The 17,717-nt window shown below is 40.5% G+C and overlaps 1 pseudogene across 1 annotated transcript in view; it reads left to right on the forward strand.

Moving 5' to 3' along the window:
• LOC148380671 (uncharacterized) overlaps positions 1–17,717 on the forward strand; it is a 104,386-nt pseudogene that overhangs the window by 30,494 nt on the left and 56,175 nt on the right. Inside the window, exons 9-13 of the transcript XR_015854584.1 lie at positions 1,029–1,112; positions 10,109–10,276; positions 11,779–11,940; positions 16,742–16,975; positions 17,045–17,275. The product of XR_015854584.1 is annotated as an uncharacterized LOC148380671 (transcript). The remainder of the gene's footprint in view (positions 1–1,028; positions 1,113–10,108; positions 10,277–11,778; positions 11,941–16,741; positions 16,976–17,044; positions 17,276–17,717) is intronic.

Below are 17,717 nucleotides of genomic sequence, written 5' to 3' on the forward strand. Positions count from 1 at the left end.
TCTAATCGGCTTAGCTCTCCTCTACCGCTGATCTGCATAAGTGAGCGTGCTTCTTTCAAAGCCACTAGCTCTTTAAAGCTCTCTTCTAAATCAGTGTTAAAGCCATGATAATAGACCCCTCTGACCAATTGATTGGCCTTCATATGTTTACAGCTCACTTTAATTGCTTGAAAAATACCATTTATCAGGCACGCGCATCTGCGCACACATGACCGACCGCCAGTGTGCAAATGCGTCCCGTCCATCGACAAAAAAGCCCATTGATTTATCAGCTTCGGGATTTGTCCCGTTCAGCGTACATAAAATGTGCCGCTCAAAATGGGAAATGGCCCCATCGATTCCCTTAAGTTGGAGCCCAAATGCTAAAGATTTTTGGATAAGCTTTCTCATTACTTAAGCTGAAATCAATAGGGGGAGCATGGGTCTAATGAATGAACGGGCCACAGATCAGATGGGGGGTGCTCATCCCTGGCCTGTCCTGGTCGATCTGTGTGCATGTGTGTGTGTGTGCCTGCAAGCTTGAGAGGAATCTGCCTTTCTGATCACTTATCACCAAAAATCCACCTCCAATACCTATTGTGTCTTATTTTCTTTTTGCTCAATTAACCCCATTAAGTGTGTTGAGGCCCGCGTGTCACTACTTCTGCATGACCTGGTGGAGACTAAGAATAAATTGCATTTTGGTATAAATGTAGAATATGACACATTTATTAAATTTCTACTTTCTTTAACATTGGGAAGTCATCTTGTTCTTGACATTTTTATTAATATCATGGGTCATATCATTTGGACCCTCATATTAAAAAATCCTAGCATATCTTTAGTGCTTTTTAAAATATTTCCAGATATAATTATATTTGATTAAGCACACTCTATATTGCTTTCAAATTCATTTAAACTATTTGAGTCTGTTTTTGACATTTAAATGAAATATTGCAGGAAGACCCTAATGAAAAATAGTACTATCTGTTCTTTTGCTATTAGCTGGGTCCTGCTCTCAAAATCTGATGTGTTGCTTTTTCATGCAGTTGGAGCTCAGCAAGAAGCAGGCGGAGCAACAAAGTTTGGAGCTGTCAGCGTGTCACCAGAAAGAAGAGATTCTTCTTTGGAAGGTTTGTAATGTTCTTTGTTGATGTGAGGCATTGTTTTCTTTACACTCAATTAGCTGCTGTCCGACAATAGAGTGTGTGCAATGAAAATTCATCATCAGACATCATCTAGGATCACAAGCACCCATTTCCCCATTCGGGGAGGGGGGTCAATCAATTTTGATTTTATCTTTTTCTGAGACGGGCTTTAAAATTAGCTTGGAGAGAAGATAAGACAAAATGAGTCCACACTGGCAACATCTACAAATATTGTAAATGAATCCCCTAAAGGGAGTCACAGCACACACACTTAGTAGCACTCTGCTCCGGGTTTCGTGAGGAAATCTCTGAAGTTTCTGGCCAACTTCATTTACTCAACGTCTTTTTGTGGTTTGGCCACCATATGAAATGTCCTTTATTAATTGATTTCAAGTTGACAAGTGTGCTATTTGATTAATGATGTGGCTGACAACGATTGCTGGCTGTTGAAATGCTTCTCGGATTAATGCACTAATACCTTAAATTAGCAGGTAGGAATATTATTTTTTTTTATTTTGGATTCACCCATTTGTTAGGTATGAAAACACACGATATGATTACTGCATATGTTTGTCAGTACTTATTATTGGTTTCTGTATGGAGTCCAAGTATCACAACTCATCCTAATTTCCAAACCGTAAACTTCCTGTCCCTTGCTGCCCTCTGCCCACCTCCAATGTTTTTTTTAAACTCATAAATATGGAAAGCAAAAGATGATGAGATTCACGGACAAGAAAGGAATCAAAATCTATTGTTGCGTGTCCTTTTCCCCGTGTAAAGTTTGGATTAAATGTCACACATTAGCATGTGAACTTTTAAATGAGCTTGTTTGCGCTCAGCGGGGTGGGGCATGTAAATACTCTTGAGTATGGAACACAGGGCTGCCGAGCAGGAACTAGAAACCAGAACTGCGTTATACTGCCAATTAGGTCCCGTCATTGGGATGGCTGATAATTGACTGAAAGTTTTTTTTCCCCGATCTTGGAGTTTTGATTGCCATCTCATACTGAGAAATATTTTTTACATTAGATGAAGGCAACATACAGTATGAGGGTACACCCAGTCATGATAATTTTGAGATGAGCACCAAGCACACATTTGTTTGGCACGTCAATCTTTTTTTGTGGTTTTGAATAATATGTGATTGGAATAAAATACATTTCTGTTCTAATTGCAAGACATATAATGGCATATTCAAGTATCAGTATTGGTAATTAAACAACTATACTTGGACTTGTATTCTGGAAAAAAAGAAGTATCATTACTACACATTTAAGCTAATGTTTGTTGTCGAACTGTTGACCGGTGAGGAGTACATTGAGAATGTTTATATTGGACTCCACGAGTTCATAGTAATAATATGCATAGTTACGTTTCCCCGAATGGATTTTTGCTTCCAAGCAATTCCGACCCAACGTAAATGAGCTCTCATAGCCAACTCTACATGAGTATGCGTCAATATCTGTGCAACATATTTGATTGCAACAACCAATATTCTCTATCTGCACATTTTATTTTTCATCATCGACTGCGATCCCCTTTGTTTTAAAATGCGGGGCCACGTATTTATTGTCACAATTTCCTCCCAGTGAAGGGCTTATGTCTGTAAAAGACATTAAAATCATAATGCAATCTCGGCTAACCCGGGAGCAACGTTATTGTTCCATTAAACCTGGCGAACAACACAGTGGCCCAGCCTGTTTATCAATCCAATATCTCATAATGTGCTCTCTGCCTGGTCATTTTGAATATAGAAATATCTTCCGGTGTTATTGAACCATATTTCCTATATTTAGTATTAATCTCGTGTTCTGACAAGAATCAGACACGGACAATATGATATTTGATTATTTGGGCCTTTTTTTTTTTTAGGTTGTTTTTTTTTTTTGCCTCTATAGTCCCTTGGTGATATTGGATACCTTACATGTGCAGAGCTGTTTTATCTGGGTATAAAAATGATTTAGTGTGTACTCAGCGCACAGTGTCATTGACTAGCTTTAATTTCACTGCAGAGGTGGACTTTATTACTCTGCTACTCCTCGGACAAGTGTGTGTGTGTGTGTGTGTGTGTGTATGTGTGTGTGCCATGCCTGCGAGCACATGCAATATCTCCCCATAGTATGCTGCCATGTGCATGTAACTGACTTTCAGCGGAGGATCTCAACAAACAAAAAAACTAAAACCTCTCGGGCCTAGTGGAAGAAAAGAGATCTACATTTTTGTTGACAATTTTAGCTATGACAAACCTTACATCTGATCAAAAGCTACAGAGCCATAATCATGTTTGTGCCGCTGAATTCTTTAACCTTTCACTGACCCCGCTGAATGCCAGTGGCCCAATCACAGAACCTAATTGAATCTGCTCGGCGGTAACCCCCAAACATAGCCCCCGCCAACACCAACTCAACCCCCCGCCCCTTTCCCCCACCGCTGTCCGACTGATGAAAAAATAAAATTGCAGGTGAAAAATGAATACTGCAGCGAGTGAGATGAAGGTGCGGAGAGGAGGGTCTGGCGTTAGAGCTTTCATTACACATTTAGAAATACTCACATCGCAAACACACCTTTTTTTTTTCCAATCCTGCAGTAGGATGGAGTAAAGCGAGAAGTGGCAACAACAGAGAACAAGGGCTTTAATGCGGGTTCCTCAAATCCCACGACGTTTATTTGGAGCTATAAAATAGTCTAATTTATTTGCAATGTGACTCTAAGCGGATCCCCTTTTACCTCCAAGATGAACATCCCCCTCTGTTATTAATATCAGACTGTAATTAGGAGTAATGCATCCAACTCAGCCTGTTTGCCGCAGGACTCTGAATCCTGGTCCTGTGTCACGACACAAGAACATTTTTGAAAGGCTGCACGGTTTGTATGAAAATAAAAACCTGTACGTCTCTACAGGTGTGTTGGTGTTGGGGGGAACATAATTCTTTGGTTTGTATTTGTGTGTGCATGTGCCTGTGGTGACAGTGTGATGGTCCCTTCTGATTGATAAGGTGTCTGTGCAGGCTGCAGATTGCTCTGGCTGATTGCTTCTGAGAGCTCCGACTGATTTATAATCAGAGCAGGATGAAGGATTGAGCTGTGGATTGCTTATCTGTTTAGCCCCCATTGCAACATAAACGGACAAATTATCATGTGGGACACACACACGCAGGCGCACGTGCCCACATATACACACACACACGTAAGCACCCTCTCATAGAAATGGCATCTGGCTACTCAACCCATGATCAGTGTTACTAATCAGTGCAGTCATATTTCCATGATGGCTCAAAAAGGGCAATCAGTCCCACTTGTTTGCTTGTGAAAATTGAAAGAAGATGTTGATGGATAGAGATGCTTGAATATTTGTGAATACATGATGACAGGGTGAGAAGACAATGCAAAAAAAAAAAAAACTACAATACACTGGGACCTCCTTGTCTGATGTCACAAAACGGATAGTGTGATTTTTTTTTTTTTTTTTTGGCGGAATGAGTTGAATAGTCTACATACCGACTTTACCGCTCCACGATTTTTGTAATTGCTAGAGGTCACCCAATCACCAATCGTGAGTTTCTGAACTTGTAAAATCTGAAAATAGATTGCAGATATTCTGTAGATAAATTATTTCAGAATCAATATCTTTGTGTAGAATTGGCGCAAACCCCTTTGAGCAACACTCTTAGGGAATGTCATGGTTGTGTAGCATATATTTGTGTACAACCACATTAGAATTGTGTTGCAGGGGTTCAAAAAAGTACTTTGGAAAATCATGCGAGTCTAATTCCTCTTGGCATACAAAGGTGCATGGTACATCCTGACGTACACAACAGCTTTGTGTGTGTTTGTGCATGTGTGTATATACACTTTACTCTTACCCACCGTTCTTACCTGTCATCCTGATGATCAACTTTCCCTATGCACAATGACAGAAACACAAACTAAACGCACACAAAGTAAAATGATCAGCACTCGGAATAGTGACACACACATCCAGACGAATGGCGGCAATTAGATGAGGAAGCCAAGCATGTGAGGACAGAGGAGCGCTGAGGGGGCCACGACTGCACAGTGGAACGTGTGTATGCGTGTCTTTTATTTGTTTGTGTGTTTTGAGAGCTAGTCATCCCTCTAATGCTCCATCCATCTGTCTAAATATCAACACTGTCTCATATGTCACTGGACAGTGGCTGTTGGAGAGGGCGTTAACGTTTTCAATCTGGGGACCCAATAGGGGAAAAAAAAAAGGCAATTACAACATTATCACTTGACTTGACAAAAATGAATTGCTCCTCAGACCAAAAGCTGGAATGAAAATCATTGTTCTTGCTTTAGTGATTAAGAAAATAGGACAGAGAGGAAAAAAAAGTGGAATTGGTGTTTTCTTAACTGCTGCTTCCATGTCTGTTCAGCTTGTTCTTATAATAAATAAGATTTTGTCTGAATTGTTTTGTAATTGTGTAAAACAAACGATCATATTGGCGGCATTAACGATTGAATGTTTTGAAAATTGTTTTGCTTGGATAAATGCTCCATCAGCCTCAGATGTTCTTGAATTGAATCTCTTGTTCTCTCTAGGCTTATAGTAAGTAGAAAAAGTCTACACACCCCTGTGCAAAGACCAGGTTTTTAGGCTGAAACTTAGCATACCAATATAAATAAATCAACTTTTTCCTCCATTGATTTGACCTTACAACGTTTATACGTGCTTTGTGATTGACTTATGCCAAGTCTACAAGTCCAAGGTCATTGGAGACAGGCTGTAGTTCACCCACGACCCTGAACAGGATAAGTGTCAGAAAATTGATAGATGGATGAATATTTTGAAAAATAACATTAATGATTAAGAATTTATGCTCATGCACCATGATTGGCTGTGTTTTTATAGTACGTCAACGAAACTAATTTTGCTGGAAAAAAGGTCAATTTTAATACGGCTTTGTCCTAAATTCTTGTGAAAAGAATCCAGGACTGTGAATCAGTTCCTTTGCAGACTGCTTCTGCTGCTAATTAATTTCCTCCTGTATTATATCAGCCACTGATGGATAACTTGTGATTGCTTACCTCACAGATCATGCTATTTATTATGTATAGCCCCTTTCATGCAAATGAATGCGCGCAATTGTGCATGTGCAGGAAGAGGCAACCGATTCCACAGCGCCAGCTTTTGTTAGAATACTAAGTGCAAATAGCGAGTTCATACAAGTGTATGTGTGGCATGAATGAGTATGTGTTTGCATTAAGTGTATCGCTGGTGAGCTCATTTTTCTCAGAAATCAAAGTTAAATGGGTCATCTATCATGAGAATTATGTGACTGGGACACTTGTCTCTGCCACGCTGGTTGTGTGTGTGAGAGTTCAAATGTGCACACAAAAGCAAGGTAGAAGGGCAGTGTGAGTGTGTGTGTGTGTGTGTGTGTTAGCGTGGAAGCCATTGTGTGCGCGTGCCCCCGTGTGCATGCGTTGCTGGGCTTGTCTTTGCCTGCGCTATGATTAATGGTTTACATCGGGCTGTTCAGTCATGCATGTTTCTCGGTTTATCGTTTTATGCTGTCTCCAATTAAAGGTCCATAAGTTGAGTGATGGCTCAAGGCCAGTGTCCATCAATAGGGGCCATCAACGGCCCTTATGCACCCTGGATACGGAAGCCACACATTACTAATATCCTCTTGTTTCAGCACCATCACGCCATCCATGCGTGTGAATACTTGCTTGCTGATGTGTGTGCAGCCAGCATAGAGGACATTATTGATTAGACTTATATAATGTCTATTTAAATCTGGTTCTAAAAGCATAAGGGTAAAAGAGATGAAAAGAGACCCAATCAATCTAAAACGTGCATAACGTTATTTTACCTTTTCACTTCTACACTGTATTTCTAGCTTCAAAGTGCTAACACTGCCTTCCATTCACCTACCGATGATCCAAGAGCAACATAAATATATTCATATTTTTCTGGCCAGTCCCATGTGTGCTAATAATGACCAAGACCTCTATAGTATCCAGTCAGACTCTGGCAGCAAAAAAAGAAAATATGACAGTAACAAGTCAGATCATCTTTTTTTTCTGGAGACTGCTCTGCCTTGTCATAGCTTTGAGAGAAAATGGAACCATGGCTATCTAGAAATTAAAAACAGGAGCCAATTTAATATGCAGCAGAAGCTGAAGACACATGGGGGGAGGCAAGAGTTGAAGAGCAACTTTATGGGCAGAGGGCAGGTGTGAGAGCGATAAATATGAGGAAATTAATCAGCGCTATCATCTCCATGGGAGTTTAGCTAACCACTGACCTCACTGCTTTAGTAAGCCAGGCGAGGGACCTGCTCCTGTAACAGCTGCCATAACAAAGCCAGCAAACACACACACACCACACTTTTTTTTTCTTTGTCCAAGATTACCTATTACCATGGTGACAACACATGGCAACATGATCTACAGCATGAAATGTGTTATGAATTAATATCACAAAACAGTTTTTTGTAGTGTACTGATTATTTTATTTTGTATGACAACCTGGCAAGCATTATGAACATGGAAGTATGAGGCAATATGAATAAAAATGTTAAAAAAATAATGAAAATTAAATTACCAATGCACTGATTGGACCGTACCTAATAAAACAAAAATATCAAGTACAAGTTTGCATCCATTTTTATACTGATAAAACGTTTGTTGAATATGCTCAATTTTATTTCAGGAAATATTTTTTGGTGAACCCTATTGAGCTGTATTTTGTATTCCAACATGCTCAAGGCCCATTGATGCACTCACAAATCTACGCACTCCACAAACAAAAGCACTGCCACTTGATCTGCATATCATTATGTCTTGGGTCAAATGACAAGGATTACCCGAGATAGATTCAAATAGAACATGTTGGCCTGAGACACCTGTAAGATTCTTCTCTCTTTGTACATGAGGCAGCTGTGAAATCTGCACCTGCTTAATTGAATTAGCCTTGTTAATGTATTCACACAAGTCGCCCCCCCTTCAAAAGTCATTAAACGAGCTTGTTAGCGCAATTAGTTAATTAATTGTCTGAACAGCAGCCGCCCCTCAAAGAGCTGCTTCCTCATTATCTGATGACTGTGATATCTTAAATGAGGGCTGATAAGACCCTTCTGCCAGACTGTGTGTGCATGTGTGTGTGTCTCCTCAAATGTTCTCTCATGAACGTTGTTTTTAATGTCGATCCTCGAGCCTCCTTTCCCTTCCGATACGGTGGCCGGGATCGAGAGGTTATGCGTTGCCGTTGCTCCCACAGGTAGATGGAGCAGTCTCCCCTTCCATTTTCTAATCTGTCTTTTATTAGAAGTTAATATCTCGCCGGCTCCTTCTCACTTCGCACTCCCACCTGCTTAGAAATGGCCCCGCTCCATCTTTTTAATTCAATTATATTAACCAGCCTCTCTTTCTCCGTCATCCTCGGTTTCTCTCTCACTCCACACCCATAACTGTCTTTCTCGCTCTCTCCACGGCAGCCTTGTTCCTTTGTACTCAAACATTCCTTTTTCTTTTTTGTAATCCTAGATGGAAGATAGACTTGAGCCAATCAAGGATTGGCACAAGCCGCGCCGTCCTTTGCGGGGGGAAAAAAAAACACGATTAAGGAGGAGAGAATAAGAAGGACTAGAGATGGCTGTGGGGAAGTGCTAGAGTTGAGGAAGGGGGTGACCCAGGGGGGAAAGTTTGATTGCCAAAGTAATGAGACTTGATCAGATTGGGGTTTCTCTCTCTTGCTAATAGGAAAGTCCAAGGCTTAAATACTCCTATTAAATAAAATCACAAATCTGCTATTCTTTCTTCCATACTTCCTGCTAAGGTCCACAGCTCCTCCAATAGAGAATTAAAATTTCCCACAGCCCACATGGGATTGTTCAATCATTTCCTATGGAGGCTGTATCAATTATAGAACCAATTTACAGTTCTCAAAATCACTGTCGTGAAGATATCAATACTGTTGGCCCTTTTTTTTTAGTATTGCAATACTTTCAGATAAATCCAGTATACATAAAGATTTCCAAATTAGGATCCCCACAGACATCAACTTTATTAAAATGACACTGCAATGAAATTCACACTTTACTGTCCCACTTCCATACAAGCCATTTTATTTCCCAACAGTCAAACTAAATTGGTCGGAGTATGCTGACGAGTCCGTTTAATTTAGCCTTGTATCATCTACCGCCTCATTTCTAATAATGTTACCAGCCATTAGCCACGCAGTAAATGAGTTAAGTGCATAAAAAGCCATTAGCTCAATGTTACAGCATGTTGGATGATGATGTACTATATATATACTGAACCAAGATGGCTCTGAGTCATTGCTGAAAGACAAATCGCCAATCACAAAAATGTCATAAACTCCTATAAGAATACTTTGCATGAGGCACATAGAAAAAAATATACATGTTGTGCATATGTAAATGTGTTTGTATGTGTGTCTTGACTGTCTGCGGTGGCTCCCCGCTAATCTAACACAGAGCCTATTTAACACAGAACTAATGAATAGGGGCTTTGGTTTTGGCAGGTGGTTGAGAACCACAGTTCCACACATGCGCATGCACGGACGGGGTGAGGAGTTCAGCGTCTGTCTGCTTCCTTGCCATAGCTCGTCTCTTTCCGCCAATAATGCCTTGATAATGACCAACAGTGCATGCCATATCACATGGTGATGGTTTTGTTGTTTCTTTTAGGATTCAGGGATGGGATGGTTTGTTTTTCAGGATCCAGATGAGGCTTTTCTCAATTTTTTTGGGGATGCCTCTGGGAATATCATTGTGTTGATACAGTAAGAGAAAAACTGATTAAACTAAGACATAGGACATTTCAGCTTGATGTCTGCATTATAAACTTGCTTTTTTGTTTTTTGCAAATTTTTTTTGGATGAGAACATTTCTGGAGTGTCTAAGCGAGCCTTTGGTTATGTATGAGAAAGGTAATCCTAAAATATGTCCCTGACGGGCCCCTCACACACTCTTCCGTCTTTGTTTTAGCTTAAACAGAGTGACGCAAACGTAAAGCAGCTGGAAGAAGCCACGTTGTCTTTACGGGCCTCTCAGGACTGGCTGAGGAGAACCTTGGCATTGAAGGAGCAACACACACAACAGCTGCTTGAAGACAAGGCGCATCATGAAGCCAGCCTGGATGCACTGCAGAGTCAAGTAGGTAACAACTACTCCAAAAAAAATGGACGTTGCACTTAAATAAGAAACAGATTCAGACGACATTATCTAAATCAAATCCAGTCAGGTGCGTCTGGGAATTCTCTTTTTTTTTTTTACTTCCTTCACAGTTAATCATCCCTTCCCCTGCCCCGCCTCCTCCTCCTCCAGCTTCCCCTCGTCCCTCTCTCACCATATTTAATAACACTTTGCCGCCATCTTAACTCCACAGAGGCTATGCTAGTTGTACTATAAGAAATCCGTCTCCTGTCACTGAGGGATAAAGTAGATTTGTTTCTTTTCTTTGTATTTTTTTTTCCCTCCCCAAAATTAGTGTGTCTTGCCTCATACTTACCTTTTTGTTTTGGTCCACTGTGGCTCTCATCCCAGAGAGAACCAGAAGTAATGAATGGGAACATTAAAGAGTCATACGCATGATAAATGGAATGGCCTTTACAATTTTAGCTCTCCCCCTTTTTTTCTTCTGCTATATCCAAAAATATTTCTTCTACCTACTCTGATCCCTCAAGGTATTTTTTTGGACTCAACTAAAACCAATTACTGTGTGTTGCTGTTGATCAGTCATCCGTTACCATTGTATACAGCACAGGTTTGCAATTTAGAAAAAGAATCACTTTTTTTGGGATATTTGTTAAAACTGTCAAAACTGGCCAGAGAGCAGTAAATTAATATGATCGGTGGAAAAAAAAAAAAATCTGTACCTGTAATATAATTTCTCATAAAAACGACAAAAGAGAGACAAAAGGTCAGAGGTCAATTGAACAGAAAATGTTGCACTTAAATGGAAATGATCCAGTTGGATACTTTTTTCTGAATGATGGCAGATATCAGTGCCATTGCAGAAATAAATCTTTCTTTTTATATTAGGATGACATTATGGTGGATATTCATCTTTTAAATAGTTAATCCAAATTGAAATATGATTTTATTGTCTGTTTTTATGATCCTTGGCATGCACAAGCCTCATATGTTGACTGGGTTACATGACATGAAAGGCTTGCGGTTTTTCATAGACGAGAGTTAATTAAATCCAATTGTTTTTGTCGCTAAATGGAGATCCAGTTGGGGAAAAACAAGCCACCGCAAATCTCATGCCAAAGTTTCAGGAGTAGTACACTTAAGATCGTACAACTTTATGATTTGTTGACTTGCACTTTTATTGGTCTGCAGTCAAAGCAGAAAGTGTTGGGTTCCCCGGCCTGACACAATGCTTTTATGATCTTCCTTTTCACTGCTATGGAGACACAGCAGACAGAGCTGTGGCAAGCATGCCTAAATTATACTTTCATCTCTGTCCTCTTGTAGCTGTAACGGTTCCGTACTTCATTGTGTGCCGCTCCTTGTTTGGATCACCCTCTCTGCGGCTGGCTGCCGGCTGCACTCGGAGCTTTTTTTTTGAAACGCTTCAAAAGCGTACAACTTAACAGAGTGAACATATTCTTCAGCTGCCTGTCTTTATCTGTTGCTGCCCTCACTTACAGACAAGCGAGTGCACTGTGAGCGACATTGGCACAGCTCTGGATCGGGCCCGTGTCAGACTGGATGCAGGGAGGCAGATGAGGCAGCAGCAGATCCAGATCAGTAATGAGGTGGCGTGTCTGCAGCAAGAACACTCTCATGTGAGCTGCACCACTCAAAAGAAGGTAATAATTTGACTTCAAAAGCAGTGGACCTGGCTTGTCTAACTTTGTCCTATGGAACACTTAAGACAATCCCATTGTTGGCCATGTATTGACAATGAAATTGAAATTGTTCTCAAGGTTTTAAATATTCAATGGACAATGGAGTTGGTAATGTCACAGTATAAAGACTTCAGCTGCAAAAAAATTACAAGTTCTGCAGAATCCACATGAAATGTAATATTCACTTTAATGTAATCAAGTGTCTTTTGTCACAGTGGGACTGATAAGAAGGTCGCACAGGTGCGGCAATTCAGTGAAATATTTAATTTTCAAACGTAATACAGACAGACATTGTCTATTTCTAAAGTGGAGTTGATAATAAGTTTTAGATAATGGTTATTGGAATGTGCTGCTATTTAGAGCTTTTTTGAAAAGAGGACGCACAATTAATTATTTTTTTTTTTACCTTTCTAATTCTTCCATACCGCAGCACTCGTTTGACCTTTTCATTCTGCGCTCTTTTTTGCCAAATAACAAAAGTAAATTCTTGTGATTCATATTTGTATTCAACCTCCTGTTAAAATTCCATTAGGGCAGATACTTTTTTCTTTCTAACCCACTGGTGTGTTTTCACACTCGTAGTGCACTCCTGTGTGTATTCACAGTGAGATGTGTCCGTCATGTTATGATTGTTAACCGAATGGATGGACCATTACTTTCAGTCCACGGATCCAGTTTCTTCTCCACATCTGGCCCTGCTTAATGCACAAAACTGGAGTTCCTCTGATCTCCCTGTAACACGTTACGCATTCACACACTCGGTCGCTCCTTTCTTTTATTTTATATAGACAGTGGTCATGATAGAGATCCTGTTGCGCTTTCCATAAGCGGTCTCCAAAAGCCACACAAGCAGGTCCCACATTGGTACCCTCAGAACTGTGAGGCAGAATTGCTAACCACTTGGGCCCATTCATATTCTGTCAAGTCCCCTCTAAATTTGAGAAAGGAAAGTTGTCAGTTCGAAGGTATTCCTAACAATGTGCAAATGATCCGAGTCCAAAAGAGGCAGCACAATTAAATTTAAATGCTTCTCTTTATGGTTCAGTAGGAAAGTTAAACACAACAGATAGGTTTATTTGAAGTTGTCAGTATTTGTATTTTTCTTTATTGGAAATGGGCATAATATTTAATAAACTAATCACCAATGATATGAAATGCCCAGTCATTTAGCCAAGATGAATCGAAAACAGAATCAAAGTATTCTTTAAAGAATAAAAATGGAACAAGTCCAAATGTCGTCTCAAAATGTAACAAGAAAACACATTTTACTAAGCAGATATTGTTTTCGGAAAAGAGACTAAGATGCGTCATGTTGTGTTTCGGTCTTCAAGGCTGGACTTGGTCCTGCTCACAGTGATTATATTTTTGCCTCTTCTTACCTCTTGCGCCATCTTTTCTGTTGTGCATTTCTTTTCCTGCCTTGACATTTTTCCCTTTCATCCCCGTCACCACCCGCAGCACCAAGTGTACAAATATTATCACCCCCCCTCCTGTCGTCCTCTACCCCACCTTTTTCTTTTTTTCTTCTCCACTTCCTTCTCTTTATCTTGTCATTGCCTGACAGTAGGGATTCTGTCTGTGCCGAGTGTTGTGCGCGTGTATACGTGCAAACACACTGAGACCGAGATACACTTAAGAGCTCATTGATTTAAAAATACCTTCGATATTGGCGGTCCCCTCCCGCCGATTCGTTCAGGAGCTTATCACGCACGTAGACATCCGCACGCAGAGATATGCATAAAGCAAAGCTCCAAAGTTTCTCCTTAAACTTTGTGATTGACCTAGTTAGCATGTCATTTTGACAAGGTGTCTGTTTTGACACGACATTCTCTGGTGTTTATCAACATTTATTCTGCCTATCACACACTCACATTGGGAATTGGCACACACACACGCGCTCCTCAAAGAGAAATGAAGCTGAGATTTTAAGATTTGTCAGGGATTGTGCAATGCATTGTATTTGCCGTATAAGGCCACATACTGTAAATGTCGCGGTCATTTTCTCATTTGCTTATTGAGAATGTGACCAAACACTCCACCATCCGGAAAATCCAATGTGATTAAAATGATGCGTATAATACTGAATGAATGTGTTTCTCATTCGCTCGCCCTGCAGTAACGCCGGTTTAGTGTATGGCAAAGACCCCGATTGCTGACTTTTAAAGGTGAGAGGTCAAAGAGCCAAGTTAACTCCATCAATCCCCTCGGACAGTTACAAATGAGCCCTCAACTCCAGTCAAAACATTCCCCGGATCACTCGGAACCAGCAGGAGATGGAAAATGGAAGGCAGCAGTTTGCTCAATTTATCACAAAGAATCGTTTTGAAAGTTTACATTAAATGTACACGTTTGACTTCAACTTTTTTTCATTTATTCCGTTTGGATTTAGTTTTGTTTATTTTATATCTACATCAAAGAAGTTTTTCTCTTCCCACAGCTTGAACATCATTTGAAAAAAATGTGTGGGATTAAAAATACATTTAAAAACCCATTAACGAAAAAAAAACGTTTGCAATACATGGCTGCGGATATTTGATTGCCCCCGAACACAGAAATATCTTGCTAACATACCGACTAGTGAACCCGGTTAGATGAAATAAAGAAATCAATCACATTTCCCAGCAAAGTCAAGGGTATGCTGCCGTGCACGCATGTTCCACGCACACGCGGCGTCCTTCAGGAAAAAGTGGGCAATCAGGGGAGCTCACCAAGGAAACAGACATAATGAAAGCAGTTGTCAGGCACACTGTATTTCAAGTGAAGCATAAACACCAGTTTCACTGCATATATTGTCTTCAGCACACCACTGTGCTTATCTTAAAACACAACGTCCAATAACATGAATATTTGATCTCAAAGCTGCGGTTGACAATGTAGAACCCAGGGAAATTGGGAAGATTTTTTTTTTTCTTTTTACCCACCCCATGCATATTCCAAAAAAAATAGTGGCTAGAGATTTAGACTCTTATTAAGGAGGCTCAGTGGGACTAAGAGGGTGACTATCAGGAAAACGTAAAAAGACCGGGCAGGCTTTATCTTCTTGCAATAAATGACTGTGAAATCAATGGAGTGATAAATACATTCCATATACACTTTACTAGGTAAGTCTGCAAAATCTAATGAGATAAGTGCTGCATCATTTTTTTATGTTAACTAACTAAAAACCCTTCTCATTATAATGCAAGATCATTTCCACCACTGTAACATGCAATTAGAAAGTACGTTTGTGTGACCATTGTGAATAATATTCACATATGCTCCATGAAAAAAAAAAAAAATAATCTGCTTTGTGTGCAAAATCAAATCTTAAGAGTACTTTGAAAAGGCTCTGCTATTTTTTATTTTTATTTCAGTAACTACTTTAAGGCTGCGCTAATACCATTGTGGGTTTGTTGGCTCTTTCTATCTGACATCAACCTGCTTTACACCCACATCGACCTGAGGGAGGTGTCTTTTTCTGGGCTGTTGCATTACAGCAGTGGGATGTTCACCTCAGAAGTTTGGAGCTAAGGCAAAGGGAGTTATTAGTCACTCGTGTTTGCCGTGTCCACTTTTTTTTTCCAATCTGGTGGTGGGACTAAACTGGGAAAAATCTATGACTCAAGCTTGAGGTTTTTTTGCAGCTTTCCTCGCTGTATTTTCTGTGCGTATCACTCAAAATTGTATTCCTAGCTCCATCTTTTGGCCTTCCCTTTCCTTCTCAGGTGAAGTTGAAAATCCAAAATGTCAAAGGTCACAAAAAAAGAGCAGAATTGGCGAATTAAAACAGATAGCAGCAGCTCTACAATTATCTTTGCAGCAGTCCAAACCATTTTACATGTTGGCTGGCATGCCACTTTGAACAAGATCAGAATATGAAGATGAATCAAAATTCTTCCGTACAATCAATTAAAGCGAGCAGACGTGCTGATCACAGAATGACAAACATCAAGCTGCCGAGGTCAAAGTGACGTCGTTTCCATCCTGTTTAATGAGGCTTGTTTGTTTCCTGAAAGCACAAGCCTGCTGATTATGGTCACAAGACAGCCATGGTTTTCCCATTAAGTCTCGTTAAAAGGCCTTTCATCCAGCAACCCAGACAGATACTTAACTACCCACTAGCAAAGCACATGGTTGGACATTACAAAAAAAAGGGAAAGGCGCTTCTTTAGTCATATGACAAAACAACACGTTATATGTGCTTTAAATCAAACTCCTGAGCTGACTCAATAAACCCAAAAGCCACACACTAAAAAGTTTTTTGGGGGGAGATTTAAAGTTAGTGGTGTACTTTGTCTTCCTTCCATCACATGTCTAGGTTTTCTCCTAAGATGCTTGGAGCGTTGATTTGAGATGGGACTGAGCAAATCCACGGTTAAACCAAGCCGCGACGGACCTCTGCAATCTAACTAGTTGGCTGTCATTAGCTGTAAACCGACAGGTTCTCATCCAGATTACAGAGGGATTAACATGGATGAATTCAAGATGAGTGTTCTAGAGCCGGTTTAACTTTCTCAACCTCTCCCCTTGAGAGGTGAGCTGTGGCGGGATTCTTGCTGTAACACCAGGATTAAGACCGGTTTCACCTCCTGGCTTCCCTTCTGTCATTATGACAAGGGTGACTTTAGAGTGGCAGTTTCTTCACTCTTTTAATTGCATTTTAAACAACTTGCTCTCCTATCTGCCCATTCCAGTTATCCACCTTTATCAACATTTGTCTTTCCCACATAATTACAACACCGAGATTTGTTCTCATCTGCATGCATGTTCCATTTGCTTTCAGTTTGCAACATCACAGAAGGAGTTAGCAAAGCAGCAGGTGGAGGATCTGGATCTCCTCCGTAGGCAGCTGAAAGAAGCCCGGGAGGAATTAAAAGGGGCCTGCCTGCAAGCAGAGGAGCAAAAAGAAATGGCTGTGATTTTTAAACACAAATACACCGCTGCAATGGAAAAGGTGCATAAGGTGCAAGGGCAGGTGAAACATCTGCTTGAGGAGCTGCAGTATTCCCAGCAACAGGTGAGAGATGCTTCATTGCATTGTGTAGTGTTGTTTTCACTCAACTCATATATTTTTTTTAATTGGCAGTTAAGAGAGTCCCAACAAGCCACCCATTTAATGGACGAAGAACTATCGGAGCTGAAGCGGCGCCACCACGCCAAGGTGGGCCAATGGGAGAGCTCGCAAGAAGGCCTCAAGCAATTGACGGACGAGCTCCACGTCAGTCAAAAAATGCTGACAGAGAGCCAGCAAACGGTGCATCACTTGAGAAGCCTTGTGTGCAACCTGCAAGGGCAAGTGGACACGCTCAAGGAGCAGGTCAGCATTTTTTTGCATTCCTACATAGAAAAGATCTTTCATGCCCTGACCTCAACCCCATCATTTAAATTTGTATTGAACTAGAGCAAAAGTAGAAGAAAAAAAATATCGGGGGTGTCCCACATTCTCCCACAATGCCGTTGTGCGTGTGAACGCCGGCACGTGCCACAAAATCTTTTACCCGCTCTTTTTCTGCCCCCCCCCCCTTTCTTTTAATATAACTACGTCACGCAACAGATGAATCATCTTTATTACGGAGAAATTTAATTTGGATGAACTTAACTGCTGCTGCCAAGGTCAGACGGGAAGAATGTCATTTTAATCCAATCAACTTTAATCTGTTGGTTATAAAAGAGTTAGGCTGCTGAAGAATGGCTGTATCTCAAGCCCTTTATTACGCCGGCTAATGACTTTGATTGTGAGGCGCCTATCAAGAGGTTAG

This window comes from Syngnathus floridae, chromosome 20 (genome assembly GCF_059516105.1).
Source record: "Syngnathus floridae isolate MCC-2025c chromosome 20, RoL_Sflo_1.0, whole genome shotgun sequence".
NCBI lineage: Eukaryota > Metazoa > Chordata > Actinopteri > Syngnathiformes > Syngnathidae > Syngnathus > Syngnathus floridae.